We start from the raw sequence: 11533 nt of genomic DNA on the forward strand, positions 1-11533 counted from the left end.
CAGTAAATTTTTTTTTCTATTTTGAAAAATTGAAATTTTACAATTTTTCTCAGGATCATAATCTCCGTATTTTTCTAAGTATTTAGCAAAAAAAAATTTCCGAATAAAATGAAGAAATGAAGAAATTGGGGGATGGAGGGGTGGTTTAAATTTTTTAAAGTTGCGATTTTTTGAAATTTTTTTTTTTTGTTCTTTCTCAGAGTTGGAATCTCCATAGCCGAAAACATGGGATTCCGTGAAACAACAACATTTTTTAAGGATGGCGGGGGGGGGGGCATTTACGACTCGACCATGTGCGCCTAATCACGAATGTATGCTTTAATTTCTAAAATGCTTCGTCTAAAATATTCATTAGCACTATTTACAGAAATAAAATGAAAACGAGATTGCCAACATTCGAACATGCAATCTTCTGATCCGTAATCAAACGCGTAATTCATTGAATTACAAGCCCTCACGCTCTTAACCGTTACTGCTTGCGCGCTGATCTCTTTACTAACCTCTATTCACTGTCAAAGACACAGATATGCGCGCACGCTGACACACACGTAATTAACGTGACACATATAATTATGAATATATGCTTTAATTTTTAAAATGTATAGTGTAAAATGTTCATTAGCACGACCTTATCTCCAAATGTTACCGAAATAAAATGAATACGAGCTTGCCAGGATTTGAACCTGGAATCTTCTGATCCGTAGTCAGACGCGTTATCCATTGCGCCACAAGCCAGCGCTGGATAACGTTGGCTACATATGTTCTAATTTCATTACTATCTCCTGTTGTTAACGTACAAAGACCCAAGCACGCTCGCATGGGCGCGCACACACACATGATGATTTAAATTTCTGAAATACATGAACAAAACAAATATTTGCACCACTTTCCAAGATGTTTATCAAAGAAAACGCACCTGATTTAGCCAAAGTTCGAACCTGAAATCTTCTGTCTCGTAACCAGGCGCCTTCCTCAGGTAGTCCGTGACTGTGACTGTTAAAGATTATACGTATGCACGAATATGCACACGCACACGCACTAACGATTATATAATTTTCTAAAATGCACCAATAAAAATATTATTAGCACCACTTTCCCCGATGTTCCTGAAGTAAAACGCGTCCGAATTTGCTAGAGTTCGACCCTGGAATCTTCTGACCGGTAATTAGACGCGTTATTCATTGCGCCACAGGATCCCGCGTAGTCAGTAGTTGATGATTATGAAGGAATTTTTTCGCTTTCATTGACTGTCAAAGACAGGCACACGCGCGTGCAGGCTTGCACGAATATGCGTGCATACGTATAATCATGAATACATGCTTTCATTTCTGAAATGCATCGTCTGAAATAATCATTAGTTCAACGTACCCAAATGTTACAAGAAAACAAAATGAACGTGAGTTTGTCATGATTCGAACCCAGAATCTTATGACCCGTACGAAAACGTGTAATGCTTTGCGATATCAGCAGTTACTTGTCAACCAACACAGATGTGCACACGCGCTAATACACACTCACAAACATATACGTGCATACGTATAATCATTAGATGTATAAATTTCAGATATACATAATCTAAAATATTCACTAGCCCAACTTCCGAGATAAAACAATTACGAGCTTGCCAGGATTCGAACCTGGAATCTTCTGATCCGTAGTCAGACGCGTTATCCATTGCGCCACAAGCCCTACAGTTGATAGCTGGTCCTACTTAACTTGTAATCTCTTTACTAACTCCTGTTGTGGACAAAGATACAGTCACTCCTGCGGGAACACACAAACTCGCGCGCGCACACATGATTGTATAAACTTCTGAAACACACCAATAAAAAATTTTATTAGCACTACTTTCTCATGATTCTGAAATAAAATGCACCCATTTTGCCAGGGTTCGAATCTGGAATCTTCTGACCCATAATCCATTGCCCCGCACGACCTCGCATACTCAGTAGCTGATATTTTTACAGTAATTGCTTTACTAGTTTGCATTGACTGGCAAATATATGGGCGCGCACATAAACACACACGAATATACATGTATGTATATAATCATGAACTTATGTTTTTATTTCTAAAAGGCATTAGCAGTACTTTCCGAAATAAAATGAAAACGAGATTGCCAACATTCGAACATGCAATCAGACGCGTAATCCATTGCGTCACAAGTCCTCACGCTCTTAACTGCTAATGCTTGCGCACTGATCTCTTTACTAACCTGTATTCACTGTTAAAAACAGATATGCGCGCACGCTGGCGCACACACACAAAATTAAAGGGTATAGGTATAATCATGAATAGATATTTTAATTTCTAAACTATCTATCAGCACGAATTTCCCAACAAAATGTTTCTGAAATAAATTGAACACGAGCTTACCAGGATTCGAACCTGGAATCTTCTGATCCGTAGTCAGACGCGTTATCCATTGCGCCACAAGCCCTCGGTAATTTAAGGATGCATATATATCTTCTAATTTCTTTACTGATTAACTCTTGTTGTCGATATACAAAGACACAAACACGCTCGCTCTCGCGCCCGCGCACACGCACACATGACTTTATAAATTTCTGAAATACATCAACAAAACAATTATTAGCACCACTTTCCCAGACGTTTCTGGAACAAAACGCACTTGACTTCACCAGTATTCGAACGCCTGTGTGTCTGTATCATTGCATGTCAGCAACAAACTTAGTCTGTAAAGAAGTTAGAATAAACGGAGAGGTGGCCTTCGTACTGAGGGCTTGAGGCACAATGGGTTGCGTGGAATCCTGCCAAGTTCGTATTTATTTTATTACGGATATCTGTGTTTTTGACAGTGAATAGAAGTTTGTAAAGAGATCAGTGGGCAAGCATTAACAGTTAAGAGTGTGACAACTTGCGATGCAATGGATTACGCATCTAATTGCGGGTCAGAAGATTGCATGTTCGAATGTTGGCAATCTTCTTTTCATTTTATTCCGGGATTCGAACATGGAATCTTCTGACTCGTAAAAGATTATGAACTTACCAGGATGCGAACCTGGAATCTTCTGATCCATAGTTAGACGCGTTATACATAGCACCACAAACCCTCAATACGAATATTTTTACTCCGTATATTTTCACTTCTTTACCGATTGTCGTTGACATACAAAGATACAGACACCCAGGCGTGCGCGCACACACGCGCTCGCGCACACAGACTCGCAGACACACACTAATGATCATGAAATTTTTAAAATAAACCAACAAAAATATTATTAGCACCACTTTCCCCGCTGTTCCTGAAGTAAAATGCGTCCGATTTTGCCAGAGTTCGCCCTTGGAATCTTCCGATCCGTAATTAGACGCGTTATCCATTACTCCACAGGGTTCCGCATAGTCAGTAGTTGATGATTATGAAGGAATTCTTTTACTTTCATTGCCTGCCAGAGAAAGGCAAACATGCGCGTGAAGGTTCGCACGAATATATGTACATATGTATAATCTTGAATACAGGCTATCATTTCTGAAATGCATCGTCTAAAATAATCATTAGTACTACGTACTCAAATGTTTTTAAAATAGAATGAATATGAACATGTCAGGATTCGAACCCGGAATCTTGTGACCTGTACGTAAACCTGTAATGCATTGCTGTACTTACTATTACTTACACTCTCATCTTTCTTATTTCTTTATTGCCCACAAGAGGCTAAACATAGAGGGGACAAACAAGGACAGACAAAGGGGTTAAGTCGATAACATCGAACCCAGTGCGTAACTGGTACTTGATTTATCAACCCCAAAAGGATGAAAGGCAAAGCCGACATCGACGGAATTTGAACTCAGAACGTAACGGCATACAAAATACCACTAAGGATATCTCCTGGATTCCTAACGCTTATGCCAGCTCGTCGCCTACTACTTACACACTCATCTTTCTACTAACTTTTATTGACTGTCAACAACACAGATATGCACAAGTGCTGATACACACTCACAAACATATACGTGCAGACGTATAATCTTCAGATGCATAAATTTCAGATACACATCAATAAAACATTCACTACCCCAACTTCTCGAGATATAAAACGATTACGAGCTTGCCAGGATTCGAACCTGGAATCTTCTGATCCGTAGTCAGACGCGTTATCCATTGCGCCACAAGCCCTCTTGCGGCTGTACGTCTATACTTATTTCCTAATTCCTTTACTGACTAACGCCTGGTGTGGACAAACTTACAGATATACTTGCGGGCACGTACAGAGACGGACCTATGCACGCACGCGTACACACACATATACACACGTGATTATATGACCTTTAGAAATTCACCAACAAAATTATTATTAGCACCACTTTACCCCATATTTCTGAAAGGAAATTCACCCGACTTTGCCAGCGTTCGGACCTGGAATCTTCTGATCCACAATCCATTTCCCCACACGGTCTCGTATAGTTAGTAGCTGATGTTTATACAGTCATTGATTAATTTATTACCCACAAGGGACTAAACATAGATGGGACAATACACGCATGCGGGGACAATCAACACATGAAAGAATGGAACAGTGAGTAATTGCTTTACTAACTTTCATTGACTTACGCATTAATCTTTCTGCTAACTTCTATTTTCTGTCAACAACACAGATATGCACAAGTGCTTGATACACACTCACAAACATATACGTGCAGACGTATAATCACCAGATGTATAAATTTCAGATACACGTCATAAAAATATTCACTACCCCAACTTCCCATGTTTTCGAGATAAAACTGTTACGAGCTCGCCATGATTCGAAACTGGAATTTTCTGATCCGTAGTCATCCATTGCGCCAAAAGTCCTATGGTAAGAACCACTCCATGAATTTATGTTTAAATTTCTAAAAGGCATCGTCTATATTATTCTTTAGCACTAATTTCCGAAATAAAATGGATACGTGGTTGCCAACATTCGAACTTGCAATGTTTTGACCTGCAATCAGACGGGTAATCCATTGCGTCACAGGCCCCCACGCTCTTAACCGTTACTGCTTGCGCACTGATCTCTTTACTAACTTCTGTTCACTGTCAAAGACACAGATACGCGCGTGCGCTGACACACACACACAAACACACACACACACACAATTAATGTGCATATATATAATCATGAATATATGCTTTAATTTTTAAAATGTATATAAAAAAAAGTTCATTAGCACGAATTCCCCCCAAATGTTACCGAAATAAAATGAATATGAGCTTGCCAGGATTCGAACCTGGAATCTTCTGATCCGTAGTCAGACGCGTTATCCATTGCGCCACAAGCCCTCACGTAGACTAACGGTGTTGTTTACCTACTAATTTCTTAAGTGACAAATTAGATAAACGCCATTTGGCTACATATGTTCTAATTTCTTTACTTATTAACTCCTGTTTGTGATATACAAAGACACAAACACAATCGCGCGGGTGCCCTCGTACCCACGCACTCACACACACATGATTTTATAAATTTCCGAAATACATCAACAAAACAATTATTAGCCGCGCCTTCCCAGTCGTTTCTGGAATAGAACGCTCTTGACTTTGCCGGGATTCGAACCTGCAATCTTCTGATTCGTAATCAGGAACGTTATCCATTGCCCCACAGTACCTCGCGTAGTCAGTAGCTGTGACTGTCAAAGATTAAACGTATGCACGAAAATATGTTGTAATTTCTGAAATGTATCATCTAAAATATGTATTAGCACTACTTTCCCCAAATATTTCCGTAATAAAATAAGTAAATACGAGCTTGCCAAGATTCGAACGTAGAATTCTCTAATCCACAGTCAGGCGCGTTATCAATTGCGCCCTCAGTACTCCGTATATTCTCACTTCTTTACAGACTAACTTTTGTTGTTGACATACAAAGGTACTGACACCCCGACGTACGCGCATGCGCACGATCACCCACACATTCAGGTGCTCACACACACATACATGCAGACACACACTGATGATCATATAATTTTTAAAATAAACCAACAAAAATATTATTAGCACCACTTTCTCCGGTGTTGCTGAAGTAAAATGCATCCGATTTTGCTAGAGTTCGCCCTTGGAAACTTCTGATGCCTAATTAGACGCGTTATGCATTGCGCCCCAGGGTCCCGCGTAGTCAGTAGTTGATGTTTATTAAGGAATTCTTTTATTTTCATTGATTGCCAGAGACAGACAAATATGCGCGTAAAAGCATGCTCGTATATACGTGCACACGTACAATCATGAATACATGCTTTCGTTTCTGAAATGCATCGTCTAAAATAATTGTTTGCACAATGTACCCAAATGTTTCAAAATTAAAATGAATGTGAACTTGTCAGGATTCGAACCCGGAATCATCTGACCCGTAGGGAAACGTGTATACCATTGTGCTATCGCACTTATCTTTCTGCTAACTCTCATTTACTGACAACACAGATATGTACACGCGCTGATATACACCTTATCATCTGATATACGTCGAATAAAGAATCTACTACCCCAACTTCATAAGATATAAAACGATTACGAGCTTGCCAGGATTCGAACCTGGACTCTTCTGATCCGTAGTCAGACGCGTTATCCATTGCGCCACAAGCCCTCATGGTGATATGCGTCTATACTTATCTCCTAATTCCTTTACTGATTAATGCCTGGTGTGGACAAACTTACAGATATACTTGCGGGTACACACAGAGACGGGCCGCGCACACACACACATTCACACGATTATATGAATTTCAGAAAGTCACCAATAAAATTATTATTAGCACCACTTTCCCCCATGTTTCTGAAATAAAATTCACCCGATTATGCCAGCTGGAACACCGCAACTAGTGGAACAAATCGACCCCAGGACTTATTCTTTGTAAGCCCAGTACTTAGTCTATTGATATCTTTTCCCGAATCGCTAAGTTACGGAAACGTAAGCACACCAACATCGGTTGTCAAGCGATGGGGTGAGGGACAAAGACAGATGCACACACACACAAATACACACACACACAAATACACACACACACACACACACACACACACACACACACACACACACACACACACACACACACACACACACACACACACACACATACACAAACACATAAATATATGAAAGTAAACAAATTTGCTTTCGAAGTGTTGAGATGTCTAGAAAGTTAAGGAAGTAATTTTTATTCTCAAACGCAGGATAATGCTAATAATATAAGCATGCACTACCCATAGTTTGCAGAATATGGGTAATTTATCCTGTTCATACTATATTATTAGCATTATCCTGCGTTTGAGAATAAATATTATTTACATATATATACGACGGGCTTCTTTCAGTTTCCATCTACCAAATCCACTCACAAGGCTTTGGTCGGCCCGAGGCTATAACAGAAGACACTTGCCCAAGGTGTCATTCAATGAGACTGAACCCGGATCCATGTGGTTGGTAAGCAAGCTACTTACCACACAGTCATTCCTCCGCCTATTGGTGATTATATAATTTTCTAAAATACCCAAACAAAAATATTATTAGCACCACTTTCCCCGATGTTCCTGAAATAAAATGCGCCCGATTTTGCTAGAGTTCGAGCCTGGAATCTGATCTACAATTAGACGCGTTATTCATTGCCCCACAGGGTCTGGCATAGTCAATAGTTGATTCTTTATGAAGGAATTCTTTTATTTACATTACCTGTCAGAGACAGGCTCACACGAATATACGTACAATCATGAATATATGCTGTCATTTCTAAAATGCATCATCTAAAACAATCATTAGTACTACTTACCCAAATGTTTCAGAAATAAAGTGAATGTGAGTTTGCCAGGATTCGAACTCAGATACTCCTGTCTCGTAGGCAAACGTACAATCCATTGCGCTATTAGCAGTTACTACTTACAGATTATAACTTATGTATTTACTGTCGACAACACAGATATGCACACACGCTGAAACACTCATACACAATCATAAACAGATGCATAAATTTCAGAAATACATCATCTAAAATAGTCATTATTCCCAGTTCCAATGTTAGCGAAATAAAAGTAATACGAGCTTGCCAGGATTCGAACCTGGAATCTTCTGATCCGTAGTCAGACGCGTTATCCATTGCGCCACAAGCCATCGCACTGACTAAAGGTGTTGTTTACCTACTAATTTCTTAAGTGACAAACATCCTGTCTCACACACACACACACACAGACATGATACACACAGAGACACACACGCACGCGCACGCGCACGCGCACACGTACAGACACACACACATACACACAAACCAGAATGCATGTATTTTATATACGTATAAATTATCATCATTGTTTTATGCTATATACGCTTTTAGGTCTACGCTTGTATGTATAACTCGCGCCTTTTTTTCAACGTACGTTTAAACTAAATTTGCGATTTTGTGACAAGAGATTTCCCCTCTCATACTTTACTCTCGCCTTCTTTCCTTTGTTTCCTGGCCCCCTCACACACAGATAAACTCATTCCTTCCCTCATTCTCTCTCTCTCTCCCTTACCTCTCTAATTCATTCTTCTTTTCTTTCGTTGTCTCTTTTTGCAAAAAAGCTATTACCACACGCCTACTTCATACACAAATTACAATGGCTCTGTTTTGTTTGCCCTACCTGCAATGCTCTCCAGTATAATTAAGCATAGAGTGTGTGTATGTGTGTGTGTGTGTGTATGTGTGTGTGTGTGTGTGTGCGAGCGTGCGTGCGTGCGTACGTGCGTGCGTAGATACTTATGTGCTTATGTATGTGTGTGGTTTATGCGCATGCGTGTGCTTCGTTCGTAGGTATGCATGCGTGCATGTACGTGTCTGTGCGAGTGTATGAGTGACGGTGTACGTGTATGCATATACATGTATATGTGTGTCTGTGTTTATGTTTGTGTTAATACGCAAGCGTGCGTACACGTGTGCGTACATCCGTGTGTGTACGCAGGGGCGTTAGACTAGCTACCGTCTTAAAAATACGAACATGTAAGGCAATAGCCTTCTATTAGTATGTACAGAGTTAATACGCTAACACTACACTGAACAACTTAACTTTCTAGATTCATCTAAACCTTTTCTTACTGCATACCAACAAAACTTCTTTTAGCAGAGTCGTTAGAACGTACGAATAAAATCTTTGAAGTGTTCCTTTTAGTTCTTTACATTCTGCGTTCAAATCTCATGAAAGTCAACTTTTGTTTTCATCCCTCTGCGATCGATAAAATATAGTACCAGTGAAATACTGAGTCGTTGACACGTCTAATCATGTCTTCTCAAAAGTGCTGGCCTTGTACGTTAATCAGAAATCATTATTATTAGTACAGTCGCTTTTCGGGTCTTAACGTTACGAGTTCAAATCCAGACGACGTTAGCTTTGCCTTACCACTGAAGTAGAAATTTCCCCCAAATCCCTCACAAAAACGCATATACATTCGAAACATGTAGATTAATGTGTGCATACGGACACGCGCACGCACACACTCACACATTTCTGAATTAAATTTCACTTAATCCTTTCGGGGTTAATAAAATGAATACCAGTTGAGCGCTGGAGTCGATGTAATCAGCTTCCCACCTTTGCCTGAAATTGCTGGCCTACTGCAAGAATTTGAAACTATTATATATATTACTACAGCTTACATATCATGGATTTGAAGGAACGGCACAATTGATTAATAACATTACACGGACTTAAACGGCTGCAAAAACTGTCTGCCTAGCACAAAAACAGACGACATTTCTTTTCTCGGCACCACCTTATTTTTTAGGCTTAAATCATCGTTCCTATCTCTAGCCTTACGTGATACACACAGACCCGGGTTTCTGGGTAGTAACTCATCATCAGTGTGTGATAACCACCAGCTAGCGTTGAAAACTCATTCCAAACGCAAAATATTACATGCTTTTTCCAGTAAACAGTAGCAGCACAGAAACATCAAGTATATTTGCCACCTAAATATGGCGGGCTCATAGGGAACGATGCTACTGTTGTTTATAGCCCCAAGAAGACATCTCCTCCAGCTGGCTAACGACACACTGTCTGTGTCTGATTAGTATTTGCGAAGGGAAATCATCGTTCCCATTTCTAGCCTTACGTGATACACACAGACCCGGGTTTCTGGATAGTAACCCGTTATCAGTGTGTGATAATCACCAGCTAGCTATAAGAAACCCGGGTCTGTGTGCATCACGTAAGTGGTGATGGTGGTGGTTACACTAAAACGATTTCTGCTCTCTTTTTTTGCCAGTTTGTGATGTTCAAGTGCTGTGCAGTTTCTCAAACAATGTGGCAGCATTTTTTTGCGAACATTTTCGTTTCAAGTTGTTGATTAAGCAACAGTATGTCAGCTAATTTGGTATCAGCCAATGGTATGTTTACTTTTGGGCGTTTAATACTAATAGTCGCCCACTCGTCCTCCTTTCAAGCAAGGTGGCTACCCCATGAACAAGAGTGTTCAAAGAAAAGCACAGAAGAAAACAAAAATCTTTCAAGACAATAATACGAAGGGAAAGACAGACCATTTTATACAAAATGTGTATAGAGGTATATATATATATATATATATACACGTATAATATATACGTAAACATATATACATGCGTATACACATACACGCATACAAATACACACACACAGACACACACACATAGTATGTATGTATGTATGTATGTATATTAAAGTGTGCTAAATTGTACCTTGATAGGGAAACGGTCGCAACGTCTTTCCATTATTCTCGTTTGTTTTTATACTTGTGCTTGCCCTATGACATCTGCACTCTAGCCTAGACTTATCAACATTTTACTCTTTTACTCTTTTACTTGTTTCAGTCATTTGACTGTGGCCATGCTGGAGCACCGCCTTTTAGTCGAGCTAATCGACCCCAGGACTTATTCTTTGTAAGCCTAGTACTTATTCTATCGGTCTCTCTTGCCGAACCGCTAAGTTACGGGGACGTAAACACACCAGCATCGGTTGTCAAGCGATGTTGGGATGACAAACACAGACACACAAACATATACACACACACATAAATATATAAATATATACATATATACGACGGGCTTCTTTCAGTTTCCATCTACCAAATCCACTCACAAGGCTTTGGTTGGACCGAGGCTATAGTAGAAGACATTTGCTCAAGGTGCCACGCAGTGGGACTGAACCCGGAACCATGTGGTTCGTAAGCAAGCTACTTACCACACAGCTACTCCTACGCCTTTGCCAGCTAATGTCTGCAAAAATATACAAATAAATTTTAAAAATATGAATAATATAACGATAAAAAACAAAAAGCGGCTGTGAAGAAAATTCCAGTTAGTTGCAGCTTTGAGAAGCAAGGATGGGTAAAAAAGTTTAATTGCTAATCTGGAAAGTAAAGCACAATAGAGATTATGAGATGTTTATGTTCCCAAGTTCTTAAAAAACTAAATACGTGCCTAAGCCAGATTTGATATATAAGCCACATATTTGATTAATCGTCAAATATTGTAGTAGTAGTAGTAGTAGTAGTAGTAGTAGTAGTAGTAGTAGTAGTAGTAGTAGTAGTAGTAGTAG

At 39.6% G+C, this 11533-nt stretch overlaps 7 non-coding genes across 7 annotated transcripts; all 7 read right to left on the reverse strand.

Moving 5' to 3' along the window:
• Positions 1-662: 662 nt before the first annotated feature.
• Trnar-acg (transfer RNA arginine (anticodon ACG)) lies at positions 663-735 on the reverse strand. The gene has a single exon. It is a non-coding gene; the product is annotated as a tRNA-Arg (tRNA).
• Positions 736-1616: 881 nt separating this feature from the next.
• Positions 1617-1689, reverse strand: Trnar-acg (transfer RNA arginine (anticodon ACG)). Its single transcript has one exon. It is a non-coding gene; the product is annotated as a tRNA-Arg (tRNA).
• Positions 1690-2367: 678 nt separating this feature from the next.
• Positions 2368-2440, reverse strand: Trnar-acg (transfer RNA arginine (anticodon ACG)). Its single transcript has one exon. It is a non-coding gene; the product is annotated as a tRNA-Arg (tRNA).
• A 1625-nt stretch (positions 2441-4065) lies between these two features.
• Trnar-acg (transfer RNA arginine (anticodon ACG)) lies at positions 4066-4138 on the reverse strand. Its single transcript has one exon. It is a non-coding gene; the product is annotated as a tRNA-Arg (tRNA).
• A 1073-nt stretch (positions 4139-5211) lies between these two features.
• On the reverse strand, positions 5212-5284 carry Trnar-acg (transfer RNA arginine (anticodon ACG)). Its single transcript has one exon. It is a non-coding gene; the product is annotated as a tRNA-Arg (tRNA).
• A 1224-nt stretch (positions 5285-6508) lies between these two features.
• Trnar-acg (transfer RNA arginine (anticodon ACG)) lies at positions 6509-6581 on the reverse strand. Its single transcript has one exon. It is a non-coding gene; the product is annotated as a tRNA-Arg (tRNA).
• A 1445-nt stretch (positions 6582-8026) lies between these two features.
• On the reverse strand, positions 8027-8099 carry Trnar-acg (transfer RNA arginine (anticodon ACG)). The gene has a single exon. It is a non-coding gene; the product is annotated as a tRNA-Arg (tRNA).
• Positions 8100-11533: the final 3434 nt, after the last annotated feature.

Source organism: Octopus bimaculoides, chromosome 2 (genome assembly GCF_001194135.2).
Source record: "Octopus bimaculoides isolate UCB-OBI-ISO-001 chromosome 2, ASM119413v2, whole genome shotgun sequence".
NCBI classification, from domain to species: Eukaryota; Metazoa; Mollusca; class Cephalopoda; order Octopoda; family Octopodidae; genus Octopus; species Octopus bimaculoides.